General features: G+C 32.0%; 1 pseudogene; it reads left to right on the top strand.

Moving 5' to 3' along the window:
- The first annotated feature begins 3966 nt into the window (after positions 1-3966).
- LOC149144759 (NAC domain-containing protein 75 pseudogene) lies at positions 3967-10637 on the top strand (annotated as a pseudogene).
- Positions 10638-24670: the final 14033 nt, after the last annotated feature.

Raw genomic sequence — 24670 nt, 5'->3', positions numbered from 1 at the left:
AAATAAATCAACCACAGATGCAAAAGAAGTTGATAAAGCAGTTCACCCCTCCTGGGCTACGTCTGCTGGGTCCAAAGCCCCCAAATGGGCCTGCCCTTGTTTTAATTAAATGCTCAAATTGAATATACAGCTGAATAGAAGCATCTACAGGTGGAATAGATAGTAAAAACGGATTTAGAACACTTGAATCCTTCATGATTGACTACTGGTTCACCTCCAATGGATACCTGCAACCGTATACAGCTTCACAATACTGGGCCCTGGTGGCACCTAGAACTTTCACGGCTCTAAAACCTTTGCAAGTGACCTTAGATGGCTATAAGACTCGCACAAATGGCTTCATAAGGTCGAAAATACCCAAAATCAAAAAAAAAATCGTCCAAAACCGCCTTTCCTAGCCAAGGTTATGGCCAATTAAAGTTTCTCCAGTCTGCCCCTAGAAAAACTCCCGCTAACTGTAGTTGGAGGCCAGATAAGCCCGCCAATTTTGGAGCGGCCGCCAAATTTGTCGCTCCGCCAAATATTCCGCCATGCTATCTGTAGTTAATAAATGCGCATGTGACCAAAATTTCGGCTGGCTGTTTGCATCGGATTGCGCGCTGGTGGTTAGTGTGCTAGCGGTTGGGGCTTAAGCCCTAGGTTCCAGGCCTAAGGTCGCATGGTATGGATGCTGGCCCTTAGGGGCTGGCCCCCTTCAGGCCCCGCCCAAACTCATTTTAAAATTCAAATAACATTTTTTGCGCCCATTTAACATGAAATGCGCCCATGGCCTAATGGTAGGGCGTGGGAGGGTTGTTACATAGGTCGTGGGTTCAAACCACGTTCAACCCCACTTTTGATTATATGCGCCCACAGATGCTGACGTCACCCTGGGGCCACGTGGTGGCCTCCGGGCTTGCCATGTGGCAGTCGTTGATTCGCTGTCCAAAAAGAATATTCTCTAGAATATTTCAAGGAATATTCCGTGGAATATTCTTTTTTAATTTTTTTTTGTTTTTTTAAATTCAAAAATTAAGGGTTATTGGGCGATTTTGTTTTTGGCATAACTTTCTCAAACGGGGACCGTTTTTCGAACCGTTTACGGTGCCGGAATCAAGAAGACGAGCACTTTCCATTCATTCAACTTTGAACCAGTTCTAAGAATTTTAAATTTTGAGCATTTTACGACACTTAGGACATGAGCACGTGATCAACCACCAAAATAGAACCTTGCACCTTTGGGCATGGATTTCTAGAGCTAGATTTTGTGGATATTTTGAGGAATATTCTTTGGATATTCCAAGGAATCTTGCAGGGAATATTTAGAATTCTTAGAGCATCAAAAATCACCAGAACATAAATAGGTCAATTTTATACACATTTTACTTAGTTTTCTGCAAGGAACACAACGGTGAAGTTAGTTTCACCACCCAAGTAGCCTAATTTTAGTCGACTCACGGGAATGAATCTTTGAGATTCTTGGGGGCCCATATTTTGATCGAACCATAACATGGTCGAATTTATAGTCATTTTTCATGATGTTTCACTAGGAATCCAACCGTGTAGTCTGTTTCTTTAGAACCAATCTACATTTTTAGGCCATCCTTGAAAGTGGGGGTATAACATTTCATTTTTTGATTTCTTTTAATTTTATTTCACTACCAGTTAATCAAAGAGGCCTCCCTACATTCAGCAAGGCTCGGAGATGTAGTCCACACTGGGCGAACTCCGTTATCAATTTGTTTGTGTACCTTTGATCTCATGGTTTCTTTTGATTTCCGCTTCTTTTATGTGTTTATGTCACTTGGTTACATGCTCTTTTCAAATGTAATTTTGTATGCATCCTTGAAGTAAAATATTTGGATCAGATAGATTAAGCCTTTTCATACCAATAGGTTGTGAAATTGCGGATAATAACTTTTCTTTTACTCTTCAAAGAGAATTTTATATGAAATATGAACTTTGGCATTTTGATCTTTTCATTTATTCCTTTCTCTTTCTAATTTCATTAATTTATTTAGAGACAACTGTTTCACCTAGTGAATCTCCAAGTGTTGTAGTGAACAACAAAGACCCCACCCCAAACACAATTTTTGTTTGTCTTTAAAGACATAATAAACAATGGGGACCCTTTGATTTTTATTTTTTATAAAATCATTTTAGGTTTGTCTTAAAATAAGATGAAAATAAATGAGTTTTGAGTCAGTCTTGAAATGATTTTAAAAGAAAACTTAAGTAAATTCTTTATCGGGACAAATGTTATCGTAGTTGCTTTATCCGAACTATTCTTAAAAACATTACGAGATTTTTCTCCTTGAAATGTGACTTCTCAATATTTCAAAAGGCTTAAAGTCTCGAGGTAAGATTCCCAATGTTATGAATTGAGGCGTTTTCTTGTCGGGACTTTTTATCGAAACCTTTTTATAAAACGTTACGAGATGCTTCCTCTCTGATATTACACTTTCCAAGGTCCTTTTCCTTAGTATTTCAAACTTTTGTATTGGGTCAATTAATGTTAGATCTTTCCATATCATAAACAATCATTTAATAAAACTTACGAGAAAAAGGTCTACTAAGAAAACTCTTGTAACAAAACTTTTATATCTCAAAGCTTTGTCTCTCGGAGATTAATTTTTTCAGAGCCTTCGCTTCTCGGCACATCAGATCTCGGACCTTTCCATATCAGAGAAACGTGATATTGTAAGTATATTTCTAATTCCCCTCTGATAGATTCACTCCAAGATCTGATGTAGCAATCTTCACGTGATCCATAACCTTTTCACTTAGCTGACTTAATGCGATATTAATTAGCCTTGAACGAATAAAAGGTTTACCTTTAATATATTTTAGTATGCTCAATTCGTTTCTAAAAATGATTTTTACTCTAAGCTTATATTTTGCACCATTTTGAGTTGCTGCAAATAGTTTCTCTGTTAATTTTCTACGCTTGTCCTCCATAGGTGAACACAGATCCTCGACACATTAAAGAAATGAAGAAAGGAGGAAAGGTTAAGAAAAAGGCTCCACAACATCAACCAATGGGTCTATTTGTGGAAGATGTAGATGACAAAAGTTCAGGAGCAGGGCTATTTTCTAGCACTTTATGTACCATAGATGTTAAGCTTTCCTCTTGGGATTTACTAGTATTTTGAAGATGAAGGGTATAAAATCACCAAAATAATAGTCAAAACAGATGACAAAACGCTTGTCTTGGAAAATAATTCAAAGGACACAGAAAATTTCTTTCTCCACAGAATAACAACGAGACCACGATTAATGCCTTATACATATATAGTTTGTTGGGTGGTTTAAAATTTCGATCATTCCTAGAGACACATATAAACACTAAAAGGCACATTGATTGGTGCTTTCTCTAGAAAATATTTGGAAGGTATGTATCATTTGCCTAATCCACAATGTGTATATAATAAAGAGTTCACCGTGGCATTTGTAAAGGAGCATGGGCACCCATCAGAACAAATCACACGATGGAGAAGAGACCGTAATAAGCATAAAGAAGAATAATCTAGTAAGTATTCACTTGATTCCTTTGTTGTTCCTTTTTCCCATGGCACAACTATGATGTGTTCATTGCATGCTCAACCTAATGTGTCAAAGTTCACAGACACCTAGATACCTCTAATCGATGGCATGATAGAAGGATTCATATTTGATTGGGCCACTATTCTCTCAGATAATTTGGCTACACACATCTCAACTTTCTGTTGTGATAGAAGTGTTTATGAGCATAAGATTTCCCTTTTCTACATGTCTGCTAATATCATGGACACCCTGTGTTTTACAATGGATTTTCTTGCTATAGGTTGGAAATGGACCATTCAGGATCACAAGCATATTCATATCTATCATGATATTCTATTGGAATCCAAATACTGTGAACATTTCTACTAGATTTTTCATAGAGTGATTATTCCTATACATGAAGCCATTTTTTAGTCTTGGCCACCTTGGATGTCGCAAGAAGCCATGGGTGACCTTCGGGAGGTTGGAAATTTGTTCGGGGAAGAATTGTTCACTTATATCAGGCTCTACGACATCCTTGCCCATCCTCATGTTTTTCCCTTGTTCATCCCCGATAAGTTAGTCAGCAGAGAGGTATCTTATCATACAGTGGGATATGGTATCACTAACACATTAAAAGAATCAAACAAAAGCACATGGCCTATTTTCCCTGCCAAATTCGACATATTTGCATTGGCTAATTATTGCCATGCAAAGAAAGAAATTCTAGCCATTCAAATTATTAAGTTTCCTACTCTTCCTAACAGATAATATAATCTTATTGTAGTGGTGAATAATTTCACTACTTCCCAAGGACTCTAACAATTTTTCCATGAAGCAGACAAGTGAGATGACTCATTTTCACAATCCTCCTCTTATGCTATAGTATTATGGAGAGTGGAAGAATAATTGACTCAGAGGAGAAAAATCAAATTTTCCAATACAAAAATTCTCGGATAGCCAATCTTCCATTAAATTTTCTACACTTACCTCGAGATAATTCCTCAATGTTAACTGCTCCTCCTGATAGTTCTACACAATCGGTCTTTCCTCCTAAGGATCAACAAGAGTTTGTTTTAATTTCCTCCCCACCTTAGGTTGAGGAATTAATTTTTAATCATGAATTAAATGAGGCATGGAATAAATTGAATATGGTTATAAATCTTAAGATCAAACCTCAAACTTTTGCTTATCAAATTGCCACTTCTTCACAATAAGTGAATGTTCAAGGTACTATTTAGAATGTTGAACAAGATACCAGGTCAGAGGAAGTTACTGATAGGTCTTCCATTCGCATTCAAAAAGATGCTGAAGTTATTCCTTCTTTCCCTACTCAGAGGTTACTATGAATATTGAATAAATTCCTCCCTTAGACATTTTCTACAGTCCTCAGCATAAGGTTGTGGTCAAAAGGGGAAGAAAGAAGATAAAATTGGATCAATATCAATCATTATAGCCTACCAAGGTCTCTTCTTTTGAAGTTTTGTGGAAAGGTTCCTCTGCAACACCAACAAAAGAGTTAGGAAATATAACTCAATTTAGAGTAGTCTATGCTTCAAAAATGATTGACAAATTTGTAGAGGTCGAAGAACTCCTTAAGGAGAAATAAGAGAATATCATCTCGTTGGAACAAAATCGCAATACTGAAAAATATAAAATTAATGAACAAAGCTAGAATTGGATGAAAGAGTTACAACATAAATTTGATGCCTTGAAAGTACAACATGACAAGGAGGTACATATAAAATATGATCAAATCAAAGAAATGCAGAAGAAAATAGAGTAATTGCATGTCAGTTCCCAATTGACCTAATTTATGAAATAAGCTAAGGAATTAAATTCTTAGCTCAAGAATCAACGGAAGGTCTTTTGCAATAAGCTTATGTTGATCCAGGATTAATGTAAAATAACAAATTCACTTGTGGACCAGTTGTTTTATATGATGAAATACTTTGAAGAAGTGAATGAACAACGAAGTTATTTTCTAACTTGATAAGAAAGTGAGGAAGGTAGAATTACAAGTCTACCTAAAATTGATGAAACTCAAACGATAATAATTTTCCGAGAGTGGGAAATCATAATGAAATAGGCTGAAGCTTATTTGAATGAACTCCAAGATATTTCTAATTCTATCAATGAAGCAGTCAACGATACGTTATTAAAATCCAATCATATTTCTAACTACTCTAGAGATTGATGGCGAGAAGCCAATACATTATCAAATTCTTGGCTGGAACATAGTACAATAATGGTTGAAATGATTCATCAGTTGTTTAAAAATGACCTCGAGCATCATTGGTAGCTTCTGGTTAAGCCTCTCAACGAATGGTTAGTTCTTTGATGCGTGTCCAATGTTTCTACTCAGACGTTGTCACCATGAAAGACTGTTATTTTTACAGGTGAGATAAGGATCAAGCCTAGTCAACTGTAGAGCTCACCAGTATGCTAGATATTTACAAATTACGAAAAATCGCTATTGGAAAATCTTCATCCTAAGTTTCAAGGTTGTTACAACCATTTCCTCATTAGTCATTTACGATTGTTTCTATTGAGATATTGTCGGAAAATTTTGGTTTAAACCTTTTTTGTATTAAGACTATAAATTACCTCTCCAAGATGGAGAAGGGAATTTGAATTTTGAAAAGAAAGGACTTGAAATTACTCTATTATATTTTAAGTTTTTCTTAATATAATATGAGCCACTTGCAATTCCAGTATGAGAAAATCTACAGTGTATCAGGGACTACTATCCTATGTTTCTATGTCTTTGTTTTGAAAGGAATTGTTTGATGAAAATGTTCACATATATGTATGCTAATCAGTCTTTCATGATCGTTATTGGCATGTTTAGTTGAAATTTATGTTATATTGTGAATAATTTTTTTTTTTATCATATGATGGTTTAATCAAATTAATTTAATTAACTATTTAATTAAAATAACTTTCTTTAATCAAATCAATATCGTAATTGCATAATGATCTACATTATTGTTCTTGTTACTACATTTTTCTAGCACATATGTTTTCATCTTACCTGATTATTATAATAATCTATAGTAAGTTGTAAGTAAGTTATTGGAATATATTGGTTTTCCTAATAAATAAATTATCATCACCACTCATCTCCTTCCACACATTTTATTTAAGGGAAACTGGTCACATAATTCCAAGGAGAGCCACTATTCCAAATGGAAATGGGTCTAATTGCGGCCCTGACCAGGTGGTTTTCCCCAAATGTTGATAAGGTCAATTCAGACTATAAAAAGAGTCCTCATTCAGCATGGTAGGAGCTTTGATGAAGTCAGAAATTTGTTGTATTTGTTGGAGCCTAAATCTTTCATTATTTCTATTAATAAAATTAATTTTTATTCTATATCTTATGTTTTGGTGTAATTTTTGAATATATATTAACTAATATAATCTAAAAATTGAATGAAATATTGATTCAACCACCCTCTCAATATTTCCAACATAGTTTGATTACTATCATAGAAAGTAATGCCACTACTTCAAGTTTTGATGAAATAGTCTCATCCTAATTATCAGAGGAGACAAGACAAGAAAACACATGGAAAGTAAAAATGAAAATGACTTATTATATGAGGATGGTCCCAAGGGAGAAATAAAAATGATTCACTAAGTGGGAAATCTGAATCTAGGGGAAGATCTAACTCTCTAGGATAATTTGCAAGGTTATACTAAATAATTAGAAAACAAGGCATTACAAGAAACATTATAAATCCAAAATTGTTGAGAAAGGGTAGGTATTTTATGATGCTCTTTCTATAGAGGGAAAAACGTATTGAAACAAAGGAGGAGATTTTTATTTTGATTCTTCAAGCACACACATATATCATGAGTTGTGGTTGCTTGATTTAGGTGCATCTTTTCATACAACTCCTCATAGGGAGTGGTTTTGTGAGTATGAAAGATATGATGGTTTTGACATTTTCCTAGGAGATGAATCAACAACTAGAACCATAAGATGATGAAAATTCAAGTTGAAGCTCATGGATGGAATGATTAGAACACTCGATGTACTACACATGTAAATATTGGGTAAAAGTTTGATTTTTTGTAAGAAAAATGAGCAATGTAAATGTAAAAATATAAATTGAAAAGGAAACTTATAGGATGGTATGAGGAGAAATGGTATTGATGAGGCAAGTTTGGATTCAAACTCTTTACAAGCTACTATAATTTTCTATTAATTATAAGCACCACAATTTCATTTTTCTTAAGAGTGGAGCTGAAGAGGGAAAAATCCCTGACTCTCTTAAGGATAAGTTATGTTCTGACATAAAATATCAGGACATATTTGAGTAAAGGGACTTCAAGTAATATACAATAATGGTATGGTTGAAGCAATTCCTAACTTACCTTTATATTTTGATTTCTGTGAACATTTTTATATGGAAGCAAAATCAAGATTTTTCTTTGGTGTTATGACAATAAAGGGTATATTACAGTTGGTGCACAATGATTTGTTTGAAACTATACTAGTTTCATCAATAGGTAAATATATGTACCATGTCTCATTTACAGGTGACATCTCAAGGAATACATGAATTCCTTTCCTTAGGAAGACATATAAACTCTTTGATATATTTAAAGAGTTTAAGTATCTTATGGAAAATTAGACAGAGAATAAAATTAAGGCATCAAGGATAAAGAATAGTGGGGAATTTTAAGGTAATGAGTTTGAGGAATTTTGAAAGTATTGGAATATAGAAAGGCAAAATACTACACCATACATACCTCAATTGAACGGGGTTGCAGAAAGGATGAACATGCCGCTGATGGAAAAAGAGAAGAGCATGCTAGGTGGTGTAGGTTACAAAAGGAATTATGGGCAAAGGAAGTGGGTATTTCATTTTACATGGTAAATAGATCACCCTTATTTGTGTTGGATGAAAAGAATCTAGAAACAATATAAACCCTCTTAAAAATTTGAGAGTATTTAGTTATGATGTTTATGTATACATGGCAAAGGAGAATAGGGCTAAGTTGGATAATAAAGTTGAAAACTGTATCTTTAGTGGATATAAAGAAAGTATAAAGGTTATAATATTTGGAACCTAGAAAATAAGAATATTGTGTGTTGTCAAGATATGAATTTAGAGAAATCAAAGATGTTTTCAAAGAGGAAATCCTACATATATAGAAAAAATTGTAATTTCCACATATGGAATTCAACTTTGACCATGCACTAGTGGTAACTCAGAGGCTGGATAACAGCTTGGGTTTTTTGAAGTTGGACTTGCATACTCCAACATCATGACTGTGGTGGGTTTACTATTGTAGGTTTTTTTAAAATTGTACTTGCATGCTCCACCTCTTTCATGTCCATGGTTGGCTCACTATTGGTGTGGAAAAGTTGCACCCTTTTCATCTCATTATTTTTCCACCATGGAAAACCTACCAAGAAAATCCAAGGATGCTTTTGAGTATTAGTGAATGGAATTCATGTAAACTCATCGAAAATCCAAGGGATGCTTCTGAGTACTAGTGAGTGGAATTCTTGTAAACTCATTGAAAATCCAAGGAACGATTTTGAGTATTGGTGGATGGAATTCTTGTAAACTCTTTTCAACTACTTATTTTTCCTTTATGGAAAACCTATCAAGTAAAATTCAATGGATGATGTTTTCCTATATGGATGGCACTTTTGCAAAATCATACTAAATTTAATTGTCTATTCTATTCATTCTAATTAATGAAATGCTTAATAATATTAAGCAAAATGAAATTGATTTAAGTCGTTAGACCTTCATAGCTAACAATATCAACTATTATTTTAGCTCTCTTCAAAATAATAGAGGATAACATATAATGTTTACACCAAAAATTATATGATTGTGCTCATAACAAGATGTTTTCTTGATACAAGATCTTCAAGATTGCCCTGAGATACCTTGTGGAGTAAAATTTGACCTTACAAATAAAAAGTTGATAGAACATCTACAAGGAAAGGTTGTATTTGATAATTTCGCTTCGCATCCTTTAATTGATGAGTTCATTCCTACAATTGGAGGGGAAGATGGGATCTGCTATTCACATCCAAAAAATCTTCTAGGTGTGTATTGTTCTCCAAACAAAAACTTCCAAGTGTGTATTTCTCTTAAAGATAGTTATCTAATTTGTTAGAATTATGCATCGGAGATTGATCCACACTGCACATCTTTATAGTAACCATTTAGAGTTACAAACTAGGTGATATGATTATGAGTCTCGTTGAAAAAAAAAATCATACTATGGATCAATCTCCAATGTAGAATTCCGACAAACCCAACCACATAAAGGTTCAAATAACAATTATCTGGGTTTTTTTGGCCAAATATTATTTTTTTGTTGTTTAAAATGAGTTTTTGACTATATATATGGATTCAACACCGTGAAAAACATCTCAAGCACTAGGATTATGAAGAGTTTACAACTCAAACTTATGATTCCAAGAAATCGATACAGGATTCTAAAAAAATTAGACAAAAAATATACCTGAAATCTCTTCAAAAAGTAGAAAGATAGACTACAACTTTTTTTTATTAATCTAATAAGCACGATCAGTTCCTTTAATGAGCATGTTGATTGATAGTATTATACATTTAGTTATCTATAACTACATTATTCCCTATTATTGTTGGTAAAACTGCCACTTAGTCCTCTCGTTCAATTATTTTGCATTGTTATTGCATGTTATTCTTACTTAGACTGAGTTTATATTTTGGTTAAAGAAATACAAACAGCCCATGATGAGAGCAGTGAAGGCGAAACAAGACGAAACAAGACTAGTAAAACGATACCAATCACTGGTTTATTGCAAGTGGAAGGGCTGTAAGAAAATCTTAGTACTGTACACAAACTTTGGGAAGCACAAGAAACCCGAGAAAACAAATTAGGTGATGCATCAATATCATTTGGGTTCACATGAAGAAGAGAAGGAAGGGGATCCAATGGTATCTAAGATCTTCTGTTAGACACAGCCAAGGTAATGATATTGGGAAAAAGTTACAGATGTCGGGGATACCCGCAGGGCCAATGTCACTGAAGCGACTCAAGTTTTAGGGATATTCACAGCTGGAGAAACTCTTAGTTCCACCGGTAGGCATATTCATAATGCCTATAATCACTTGTAACAAGAAACGAAATTCACTCACAGTTCCTACGATTTATCTCTAGCCCAATGCAGATTGGAAGGTAGTGGTCGAGTATGCATTTCTGAATAACTTAACCTTGAAAACCAGAAACAGCGCTCAATGAGGTTGTTTTTGGTAGAAAGCAAATCCAAAATCTTAAGTAATAACACCATTTCCTTGATTTGATCTTCATGTGAGTAAAAAATTGGAATGGGTAGTCCTTCATGGGAAAAAGCCTTTTTGTAACTGAGAAAATGTGGGATTTTTTTTTAACCCATGGATTCCGGTCCTTTTGGTACACTACAAAAGATTTAAAATTTGACGTTCTCTAGCTAAAGCAAGATTTTATATATTTACTCAAAATTTAACTCAATTAGATATGTGATTACAGTGACCACTATGAGTATAAATGGGTTAGCTTGTAAGCACCTATACTAAAAAGTAACTCATAATATGATTAATCTAGTTGAAATGTTACAAAAGTCAGTCATAATGTTATTTATCTAATCAAAATATTCTCTAAATAATCTTTATGAAAATGTGAAAGGTGATGTATTCAAAACTTTATGGTTTTAATATTTTTTTAAATTATATTTTAATGAGTTTTATTTAAATTTATTGGAAATGGTATATTTAAGTTATTAAATTTATATATATTAAGTTTTAAATTTAATTATTCAAAAATATATTAAAAAAATATAAAATTATATAATTAAGTTTTAAAAAATATAAAATAATTAATGTGCATGTTAAGAGAAGGTATCTAATTAGTTGATCATTTAAGAAATTTAATAAGAAACTTTTTTATATATACAATATTGTTAACAATATGATATACAATATTTGTTATTAATATGAATTAATATTAGCTAAGTTGAATATTTTGATAAATGTTTAATTGATTAATATTTAGTTTAATATTATTATATATGTTTAATTCATTGATATTTTGGTATTATTAGTGATTTTATGTTATGAAAATGAAATGAAATAAGATTTCAAAATTATCAATTGATTTATTGTTAATAATTATTTTAACAATTATAAATATTATATTAAAAAAATGCTATCTAATTAATTTATTTTTCTAGAAACTCAATAAGAAAAGTTTTAGTATAAAATGCTATTTAATTAATTTATTTTCCAAAAACTCAATATGAAAGTTTTAGTATAAATTGCTATGTAATTAATTTATTGTTCCAGAAAATCAATGAGAAAAGTTTTATTATTGTTCAAGGACACTGTGTGGCCACCACGAAAATTCAAGTGACGTGAAGACATAACCCCAAGAGCATGGAGGATATTTGATCGTCTGACCTTCCTATAGGTGAGGTACTTAGCAACAAGAACTCGACCAACTGAGCTATCCCTTGGGGCTAGCAACATTATATGATAATTTTATCAATATAAACTAATTTTAACATTATGATATATGCATCATTGGTTAACATTTTGATATTATTAATGATTTATGTTATGAAAATAAAATGAAATAGGTTTTCAAAATTATCAAACTATTTATTCTCAATAGTTATTTCGGCAATTGGAAATGTGATATTACTAATATGATAGTAGTTATTTTGTTAATTGGTTTCATTGTCAAATGTATATACTTTTTTATTTTTGGTATTTTTTCATGAAAAAAAGGTATTTTATTTCAAAATAAATATAAGTATAATTTTTAGGCATTTTATGCTATTCAAAAGTGAAAAAAGGGCACATAACCAAAGCTATAAGGTAAGATGAACCTAAATAGCAGTAGCGCAAGTTTGTTATGATCACTGCTCTAAACAACACTAGAACCAAACAAAGGTGATACATAAAATGAATATATTCAAGATAGAAAAAATAAATAACAACTACGAAGGTCCTTAAAAAAGTAACATATTAACCAACGCATGTCAATCACCACTATATCTCAGAATTGTGTCTCTCTCAGGCGAAGCAATTGCCACTCATTAAAATCCTCCATAATTAACTTGTTTACATTAATGAGTAATGCATTATTAGATATACTATCAACATTAATGCTTAGTTAATGGAAAATGTGATTGAAGCAAGCTGAAATTGTGATGTTATTGTTTTCAATTCTTGTGTTATATGAAGCAAGTCCAAGTTAAGTACCTAGTGATCAATAATGATGTATTTAATGTTAAATTAGACTCCTAAAAAAACCACAATTATAGGTTATCTCAGTGAAGAGCATATTTAAAATAAAGGAAACACAAGATGCATTGAATTCAACTTCTTAATTAGTAACATGGCCCAAATTTTCGTTTCTTAAGATATAGTGAGAGTAGAATGCAAAGTAAAACCCAACTCACATAACTAGTCTCTACTGAAAGAACCAAAGAGATCACCTTATTTATAGAAATCGCTTCCAATGAGAAAGGTCTTCAAAGGGATCTTGGATTTATAAGAAGAAATAAATACACTTACAATTATAATAAGAAGAGGTAGCAAACTTTATTCTGTTACTTTTAAAAGTGGGGCAGATAGTATTCTCCAATAGACTAGCATTGAGCTTGTGCCAAATTCCCCTAATGACTATAATATGTAAGAAAATGCTTTTATTGATCCCTTAGTAAAGTAAGCTTGAAACCGGTGAATGAAAAAATTCCAATCCACGAGCGATCCTCCTAAACTTGTAATCTCCAACCAAACTTGTCTAATAAATGGGCATTTGAGGGACTTCTAGACTATTCTTCCTTCAAACTTGTAATCTCAAACCAAACTTGTCTAATAAATAGACATTCTAGACTATTCTTCCTACATATAACAAATATAAAACTTTATGTTTTTTTCTATAAAAAAAAATACCATATAGACCCGTTTCATATCTAATAAGAACAAAATACATACGTTTTTTAATGACACTTTAATTTTTTTAAATTAATTAAAAAATATGATTTTTTAACCACTTATTAATTTTTCAAAACTTTTTCAAATAATTGTTATATGGAATCAAAGATTACCCGAGCAAGTAACGTATGTTGAGTGACCTCAGCCCACCAAAGTTCTCACATAAGTGTATATGTGCATTGGCCAATTTAGCAATAAATAAATGTCCTTATTGATAGAGTTTGATTTTCCGAAGTCAAATTTTATTTGTTATATATTTTTAAGGGTATTTTAATATACATTTTATTTTCATTTAGGAGGATTTGTTGAACTCTTACTTTTTGCTATAGAATAGTTGACTTTCATTGTAATAAATGTATTTAAATTAGATATTATTTTTGGGATTCAAGTGTGTTGAGCAAGTTATTCATTTATGACTATTTCCATGAGAGGAAGTCATACTAGCTAATTTCTCATAATTTTTTAATAGTCCACTTACCACTCATCACATTATGCTCACAATAATTATAAAAATTAAATAAAAATTTTATAATTAGTAAATGTAAAAAAATATATTTGTTATTGTTAAATGAATGAAAAATCATAAAAAATAAATAAATATTTTATTCTATTTTATATTTTTGTTACTTGATTATAAAATTAAATCTTTACCGTGATATCAAAATTTTGAAGAAAAATAAAAATATTATTATTTAAAATTTTAAAAGATATATATTATTATTCCTCCTACGACTTGATCAATAATTAAATATATTATCATCACGTCAGTGGTTTCTTCTGACTAATATCGTTTTATTCGAGTCTGCTGCATAATATGAAATTAACTCGTAATCTTCCGATGGGAGTGACTGTTAAACCAGAGGTTCTGACATTATAAGTTGAAATTTAATTTAAAAAGAAAAACGAACGACTTATTCAGTTCTCTTATTTGTGTCGTGTATCTTTCTATAAAGAAAGAAAGAATAACTTGCATGCTAGGGATTCCAACCTTTCCCAAACGCGAAGTCAGACAGCAGTACCCCTAACATAGAAATAAAACACCACATCAGTATTCTCAAGTAACATTCAGTTTCATGACAATTTGGTTTCTTTTTGTTGCTTTCGACGTTACACTTTTGTGGACAAGTTTGGTAGTTTTTGGAAATTTTCTTATTCAAATGTCACCTGGCTATTGTTCTCTATTCTGATAAATTAGAGGAGCAAATATAGTGAACGAAGTAATTAGAGGAGCAAACATAGTCTATAGGTTTATTATAAAACTCACAAATACAAGATATATATAGTGTTTATGAAATCCAAACAAGGAGATTGCTGGCTTGTTCACAAAATATCTCAATAACCCAACCAATTAATGAACCAAATCTAAGTGTATACTAATGTAACTGTTATTTCTAAGTTTCTCTCTTAATGCCTACATTACATAATCAATATTAGAAAGAATCACAAATTAAATTTTGCATATTTCATTGACACTTCTAACCACTTTGAAATCTCATAGACCATGTTCTTTTTTCCACCACAATCCTCGAGCTTCCCAATTGAATCATTTAAGGTGCAACTGTCTCCAACTATCATTGACGAACTTGTAATATCAACAATATTGACATACTCGGTTCATCGGAGCTTCCACGATAAAAGATGTCAAGTAATGAACCACTCTATGGACTTACGACTATATATCGGATATGTCACTTTCGGCTAGCCATCAGTAGCTAGGAAGGCAATCTAGATACTAAATGTGTTTGGAAATTGATCAAACAAATTAACATGTCTAACACACAAGGATCTCGTACTATAACCTCTCGTTGTTATACAGGGGTTTCCATGCACCAAGAATAACTAACCATAACAGTGTGTAAACACAGTCAAACTAGTGATGTGTTTAAGGGTTTTCAACACCTAGAACCACTATTTTGGATCATGTTACATTGTTTAATAATTGGTTCTGCACTTTTTACGAGATACAAAAAATATACAAATAACTGACAAAATACATGAATGATAGCTATTTTAGAAAAGTATGAGAGACTTTGTATTGAACTCATCATCGTTGTCATATACTATCCTTGGACCAAATTCCATTGATTATAGGCTTCGATCTCGAAAGTTCCCCAGTATTTGTTAGAGTCACAAATTCTAACAAAACTTCATATTGAGGTCGAGAATCTCAAAATGTTTCTGTATTTTAAACTCCAAGAAACTTCATTTTGTCAATGCAGCTTCGAGCATTGACTCCAATCAATAAGGGACAAGTAAACACAATAATAAACTCATTTTATAGCTACGAAAAATATGTTCTGCCACATAATAAAACCATTTAAAGGGACTAACACTCTACAACCAAGCCAAATTTTTTAAAGGAGACACGGTGACTTCAATATCTAAGTAATTTCGGGCTGTACATACCCTTTTTTTTCATATGGTTAATGGATACACCATTGTGACATTATGGAATGATAATTTCAATGGCTTGCATCGTACTGATCCCGATACCATGGCTCTGAATCTGTAGCTGTGATATTGTCATAGATTTCTGAACTAGGGTTGAATAGTTGATCCTACTCTTTGTAAAGCGATGTCACAGATCCTGATAGAGTATGCATCACATAGTTGATGTCTCCACTACTCTCCACTTCATAAGAGCAATCCAATAGTTCATTTTCTGAAATAACTTGTTTCTTGTGACCTTCATGGCTCAATTGTGAGAAAAAGATATTTGTATTGGCAAATCCAAAGACATTGACATCTTATCTTTCCACTACAGAAAGCAACATGGAACAATTATCCAACTAGGGATCGATTAAGAAACTTGGTGAGGACAATGCCAATCTTTGATTTGAGATGCAAATCTTTGATGAATCAAAACTCTCGAGGATAGTAGCTATACTCCATGAATCAGGCCCCATAGGATCATCCTCCTCTTCCATATTTTTGAATTCATGTGTTAGGTTTGCAACCCTTCTTCCTTCTACTAGGATTTTGGGTAGGCCGTCGACTTCTTCTGTGTGGCAATGGATCAATGTGTCCACATATTTCAATTTTATCTCGGCAAGACGTATATTATGAGATCCATGGGTGCAATTTTCTATCATGTTGACCATGGGGGATGAAGATAGAACATTTGGATTTGAAATGAGATGCTCTGATTACAAAACTCTAGCAATGAAATCCCAAATCATGTCAGAAGTAGGGAACAAACCCAAAAAAGTATAGATGAAGTTGGTGTGTGCTATAGAGCTGCTCATGAATAAGGATTCTTTGTCATAAGGAATGGTTGCCTCCTTTGCTATGTCAAAATTGTTGCTCCAGTTTGACAAAAAATATCACACTCAACAGAAAAAATACACAAAACAAATACTCACACAATAGTATACGACGTACTCTTACTCTATGTACAAAGTAGGGATTTAATCTTCAAAATTATTCCATATTCTTGAGCCCTCTCTTGAGGGAGTACAGGCTCTGATACCAACAAGGAATAAGAGGAACAAACATAATGCATAGGTTACACACAAAATTATTTTCCTATTTCACCACAAAACTTACAAGTACATGACACATATATAGTGTTTGTATGATCGAACAGATTCCAAACAAAGCTATTGCTTGTTGACAAATATCTCAACAACCCAAACAACTAACAAACCAAATATACATGTACACTAATGTAAGCATTATTTATAAGTATTGCAATAACCAGAATAAGTGTATGTTTGAATTATTATTATTATTATTCTAAAGGTTAGTATAGTTTCAAATTTAGAAAGGAGTAAGGTATGTTTATTTTCATAGATTTTAAGAATTACATATTATTATAAGTTAAAATTTAAAGAGGTAAGGTATGTTAAGAGTTAAACTATTATGCAAGAGAAATTACTTATTTCAGAAACAAAGAGGTTTAGTACTAAGTTAATATCTCTTTTGAAATGACTTTCAAATTAACCAACATAGATCCCTTTAACACCAGATCTACCAAGCATCAAGAGGGATCAAATCTCTTCATTTAACTCTAGATCTACCAAGAATGGAGATGGATCAAATTTCTCTAAATGCAAACCTATTTTTGAGTGCAGAACTTGAGGAAAGGTTTGCAACTCTTGAGATTTGATTGCACTCATCTTTTGGTAGATCTAAAATTATATGGATCTATGCTGGTTTTGAGAAACACACACTATCTTTATAACTTTATATACACACACATTGAATAATTTTGTTATTAATATTTTTACTTGTATGCATATATTTAATTATTTTTTTTATTAGTATTTTTATGAATGTTGTATATCAAATTGATATTAAACAAATTGCAAATCGCCCTCATAATTTGAATTAAAAAACACATATTAATGGAATAAGAATTCTCTCTCTCTTTCTTACACTATATATGTCTGGCATTGAAATGTTTTACTCAACATGCATATTGAAATATTTGATGTATAACCTTATTAAAATTTTCTTTATTACTATTATTTTTTAAATCTTATATATCAACTCCATCTTAAAAATGAAATAAATTACACATCTCCTTAGTATTGGGAACTAAAATATATATGAATTTTTAAAACTTAAATTACTTTCTCTTTCTTTAATATGGACATTGAAATATTCTGTTTATGATTGACATTAAAATATTTTTTTGTTATTAGAATATATATATATATATATATATATATATATATATATATATATATATAAAGATATATATAAACTAAGCATAAAATGAATTAAATATCATGTAATATCAATAATATTATTTAACATCATGTAATATCAATAGTATCATTTTCAAATTCATATTAAATAGTGAAGAAAGTACATACCTCTCTCAATATTAAAAAGTAAATTCGTTTTTTACTTTCAATTATTTTATCTCTTTATACAAAGTTGATGTGAAATTAAAGTGGGAATTAAAATATTTTAATTATGACCCACATCATTTTTTTGTTATTTATATTTTAATTTGTTAATGTAAGTATTACTTTATTATTTTTAAATATAACGTTATGACACAACATCTCTCCTATATTGAAATAAAAACATTATCATAATTATTATATTGAATTATTTATATACTTTAGTTTTGAAATGTTGAATTGAGATGATAAAACACATAACTTCATAACATTCTATTTATATTGAGTTGAGATGACAAAACACATACGGTCATAACATTTGAAATAATAGTTTTTATTTAATTTACCAATCAAAATTTAATGTTAATTTATTTTCCTATACATATTTTAAAACAAAATAATGCCATAATTTCTTTAAATGTAATAATACTAATTTTAAAATTTTTAATATTCATGTTTTTAATATTCCTTATTACTTTCCATATTTGTGTATTTCACATTTAATTTACTCTTTTGTTTATGATAGTGATTTATAAAGTCTTATGGATATTTTATTGAAAAATTCTTTATGACAAACTATTTTTTATGAAACATTTTACTTTTAAATTTCATATTTAATATTATGAATTTAATGCACAAGATACTAAACTAAATGAAATTAAGCAAGTAAACCACAATAAACACAAGATGTATCTTAATAAAATTGAATATAGGAAAAACCATTTAAAAGGTGAAGCTAATGGTTTTCTCTTTTCTTCTTAGTTATGAAATTCAAATAAACAGAAAAAACACTCACAATGGAATTTCCATGGACCTTGTGGTCTATATAACTCCTATATGACCCTTTAACTCTTATTTTCTTGTTGAATATGTCACTCTCAATGATTTGACCTATTATGGAATGAAATTTAATAAAATAAGAATGAAACCCCTATTATAGTGACCAAATGTTAGATGTATAGGGTTAGGGTTATTGTTTTGGACCCTCTAGAATCTTCTTGAAAGTCCAAATGTGACTAGTTCCACATGCTTGAGTAATGGAAGTCAACATGGAATCCACTGCATATCATTGTGGTTAACATCATAGTTCAAGTTGTAGGAGACAACTTCCTCATACCATTTCTAAGTGAGTTGATCTTTATTTCATTCGAAATTTCTTGATATATATAATATTTTCAAGGCACTGTGAACTTTGTTCGCAAAGTTTTGGCCCAAAAAATGACCATTCAATGGCTCAATTAGGGTCCGAAAGTTTTGAAAATCCAAATTACCATGGCATCTTCCCATAAAATGATTGGGATTGGGCCATTATATTTTTTTTCATCCATCTTGAAGCCTTTAGAGTGGAAAATGTAGAGGAATAAGCTAACATCACCATTTTTACCAGTGGGATCTAGTTTGAAAAATTCAGGTACGAAATCTTTCAAGAGCAATTTGAGGCATCAAATGATGAATTTTGAGGGGTATTTATTTTCTATTTTAGTGTAGCACATTTTTTCATTATTTTACACACAATAATTTCAAAGGTGCAATAATTATCTCAATCAAAGTTTGGAAGCAAAAGTTAGGCCACTTGAAATTTGGCCTTCCTGTTTTGGCCACCAAAATTTGAAAGGATGCCACATCAGCCCTCATTACTTATAGAAAAGTGCTAGACACATGATAAGGACGAAAAAGACTCAAGAAAGGCCCATACTGTAACTCTAGTTAAGAGTTGAAGGAGTCAGACCTAACCACTAGTAGGTTATCAAGATGTATTATAACAAGACCGCTAGGAGGAAAAGGGGTTCCATTCTATTCGAGTGCATTTTGTTTGATAAATCAAAAGAGTAGCCAAGAGTGGATACAAAGAGAGAGGATATCTAGAGTATTTGTGTGTTGTAGTAGTCAACAGGACACAAGTGTCATTTATTTTTTACTTGCATCTACTTTCCATTTAGAGAAAGAGAGTAGAGAGACCTCACCTTTCAACTGGGTTTTCTCCAAAAAGGGTTTTCCATGTTATATCTCGTGTTAATTTTTCGTTTGTGAATTTTAATTCACTATTCTCTATTTTCTGCATAGTTATAATTTTCATGCATACTCAATAAACAACGATTAATAGATCCATAAATACAAGGAGAGATACATCTTAATAGTGTATATTTCGGATTTTATAATATATTTTAGTAGATATATTGTGAAGAATTGCCCAGTGGAATATCCTCAAAAATGTATGGATCATATTGGTATAAGAGTAGGTTTATTTGGGTATAGTTTTGGTATACATGAGGATCTAGATCTATTAAGCCCAAAGTCACAAAACTGTAGTCATGGTTCTAAAAAATGTGAATAACCCTCATGATCTTGTAGATGAGACGTTTGCACATCTAGAAACACAATTCATAGGTATAAACTATAATGTGAGCCTTCTCATTGCGTCCTTGACCAATAAGTTAATGTAATCAGAGAAGATGGAGGTTCTAATGGAAAGGCCAGACCGAAGGGGAAATTATTAAATCAAGAAGAATTGGAGAGAGAATCTAAAAAATAATTTGGGAAGGATCAACCTAGTTTGAGTGTCTTGAACCATTCACATTCCATGTTCAAAAGGAAAGAGAAGGTCAACATCAAGTTGTATCAAGGTGAGATTGATGCTTTAAATCTAAATCATTGGTTACAAAATTAGAGATTTATTTTATTGTTCATCATATAGAAGAAGAATAAAATATCTCATTAGTTCATCTGAAATTAGATGGCCATGCCCTTAACATGTTGGAAAGTCACATAAAGACCTTGATGTTGGATGGAGGTCCTCTAGTGACTAAGTGGAAGGATTTTAAAACCCTTATAAAGTCACAATTTTACCTTTTTGGGTTTTTACAATACCAATGGATCTAGTGGTATTACTTTAGGGAGAAGTAGGGGTAGAGCATATAGGAGTACACTACATAGTTTAACAACATGGCCATAATTTTGGGTATCTCCCTAGAGAACTTAGATGTGCTCCTCAAGTATTTGGGCGGTTTACACAACCATCTATGAAAGGAAGTGATGATGTTAAAACCTAGATTGGTGGACAAGGCTTGTGTATAGGTATAATAGCTAGAGAACATAGGCCAAAGAAAGGGAAATATAGTGGATTGAAGTAGAAGGAGCCCAAATATCCTTATAAGGAGGGGAAGAAGAAGTGGAAAAGGGAAAATGATAAAAGGCTAACAACCACAGCACATCAATGCAAAAATTCTACCAATATTTATAGCCACTATAATATTGATGTTCACACAAAGGAGTAGTGGTGGAAGTTGCATCCAAAGCTCAAATTGAAGAAAAGAAAGAAAGATATTAAGAAGAAGAATCTCATAGTTACTAATTTAAGAAACTGAGTAAAAGAAACTCAGACATGGATGAAAATATCATCTATATATCAATGCAAAAGGAGGTGAAACTAAGTTGTGTTCAACATTAGGAATATAACAGAAAGGCCAAACTCTTATATATAAAGATACAAGTCAAGATGAAAAATATTGATGCTCAGTTTGACCCAAGTTCACAAGCGAATCTCATTGCAACAAAGTTAGACAAAAATTGGCATTGTAAGTTCATAATCACCCAATCCCATATCCATTGGGATGGGTATATAAGGATGCAAAAATAAAGGTAACCAAACAATGTAAAATAAGATTTGTTATTAGTGTTGATTTGATTGATGAAGTAGAACTAGATGTAGTTCTCCTTGATGTGTGTGAAGTGGTGATTGGAAGTCCTTATACATACATGTAGGATAAAATATTCATGTAGAAATCCAATCAATACTTCCTCATCAAGGATGAAAACCCTTCACCATCAACAAATACAAGGTCAAGTCCAAAAGTTTGTTGGTAAGAACAAACCAAGACAGGAAATTGATTATTTTTAGAAGGAAACATGTTTTACTATTTTTGAGAGAAATTTAGTTGGTAGAAGAGTTAGTGAGAGTAAAGACATCTTTGGAGGGGTGTATTAAGAAATAGAGACATGAACTAGAAGACTTGTTATAGACATATAGGGAAGTATTCAAGGATCCTAAAGGACTACCACCTCAAAGGAAAGTGGAGCACGATATCCAACTATTTCTGGACTTTGCATTGCTAAGATTTTTTTTTTATAAGAGTTCATTATAAAATCAAGTGAGGAGAAGAAAAAAATGCAACAACTATTGAAAAAAGGTTTCATTTGACCAAGTTCCTCACCATGTGGTTCAGCCCTAATTATCATGCCACAGGATAAGGCTTGGTGGATTTGTATTGATTAAAGTTTGTTAAAAAAAATAAACTCAAGAACAAGTACACCCTACCCAAGATAATTGATATGTTAGATAGTTTGTATCAAGTCAAATAATTCACAAAAATAGACTTAAAATTAGAATATCACCAAGTTTGAGTTAGCGAAGAAGATACCGAGAAGAACTCTTTCAAAACCAAGAAATATTTGTATGAGTGGTTAGTCATGTCATTTGACCTATGCAATGCAACAAATACATTTATGAGGTTAATAAATGATATATTGTGCCATTTTATACATTCATTTGTTATTTTCTATTTGGATGATATACTGGTATATAATGCTACTTAGGAGAAGAAAATCTCACAGTTTTCACATGTGCTAGAGACAGTAAAGAAGCAGAAGTCACTAGAAAATATCAACATGTGTGAGTTTTCATAGTAGTTTTTGGTGTACCTGGGGTATGTGATAAGTGGATGAGAGCTAAATATATATCCCACCAATATGGAGGCCATCATGAAGTCGACAATTCATACTATTGATTTTGAGGTTAGTAGTTTCATTGCAGAAGCTCAGTACTTGAGGATATTCATAGCCTAGTTTTTAGTAGTAGCAACAACACTCCATGCCATGATAGTAAGTGGAAAGAGTTTCTAGTGGAGAAAGGATCAACAAAGGGCCTTTGAGGAGTTAAAGAACAATATCACTCAAACACTAGTTCTAGAATCACCAAACTTGTAGAAACCCTTCAAGGTGGACACAAATGTGAGTGGGTGTTATACAGAAGTGGTATTGATGGAGGGATAGAGGATTGTATGCTACGATTCTAAATCAGTTGTCAACTACCCTACCTATGACAAAGAGATTTATGCCCTAGAGAAAGTTTTAAAGAAGTGGAAACATTATTTGATGGGAAACGAAATAATAATTCGCACAAATCACACACCACTATAGTACATGCAGGTCCATAGTAAGCTACAATACACCAACCATTACAAGTCCATGGGATTTTTACAAAAATCTCATTTAGTCATCAATTACTAGAAGGGAAGCACAAGTAAGTTGGTTGACATGCTTTCAAGACCACCCACATCATAAAGATAATAACTTTGGGAATGCTTATGCACATGGATTCATTCACCCATGATGCATATAGAGACATATTTAGAGGATGGGGACTTCATGGAGTCATGTGAATGAGGGTGACAATACAATTGACTACCATCTCTATAATGGGTTACTTTATAAGCTGGATAAGTTATGTTTTACTAAAGGTGAGTGACTACAACTGATTATATAGGCTCAACTCTAGGATTGTAGGGAAATTTGGTGCAGGGAATACAATGTACAACTTATAGAGGTATGTGTATTGGCCCAAGATGCAAGAACAAGTAGCTAGGCTTGTAAGAGGACGCATGCTTTAAATCGTTTTACTAGTAAGCCTAGTAACATGATGAATGCTATATATCATCCCTTTCTAGTACCCACTCATCCGTAGGAAAGCATTTCCCTATAATTTTTTAGAGGTTCACCAATAACAAGGAAGGGACATGACTAAATTTTCATGGTGGTTAATAGGTTGAACATGATGTATGTTTGAATGCCCTATAAAAATACAAGTAGTGGGAAATAAGTACAAAATTTTTTCTTTGGAAAGGTCTACATGCACTTTGAGATGCCAATAATTTTAGATAGGGACACAAGATTTCTCAAATATTTTTGGACTATATTATGAAAAAACATGGACACAAAGTTAAATAGGTCTGTAGAATTCCATCCATAGATACATTAGCATATAGAAGAACATGAATTTGGTGTAACTTTTGAGGGGTTACAAAGAGAAGCATCTGAAGACTCAAGAAGAAAATATGGTATATATAAATCATTATTATAATAAAAAATTCCACACTTCTATTGGTAATTCCCCATTTGAAACTTTTTTTTGATATGTACTACGTTCACTTTTAAATATTGCACATGGGAAGGAAGGAGGAGTGAGGGAGGATCCTATAGGGGATTCTTTAAGGGTTGAATTTTTTTGTGAGAAGATTAGATAAATCCATCTACAGGTATAGG

The sequence above is a fragment of the Pinus tabuliformis genome, chromosome X (assembly GCF_031772625.1).
Source record: "Pinus tabuliformis cultivar Carrire ecotype Pingquan chromosome X, CPIR1, whole genome shotgun sequence".
NCBI classification, from domain to species: domain Eukaryota; kingdom Viridiplantae; phylum Streptophyta; class Pinopsida; order Pinales; family Pinaceae; genus Pinus; species Pinus tabuliformis.
Note: the sequence above shows the minus strand (reverse complement) of the source record. Positions and strands in the feature narration are given on the sequence as shown.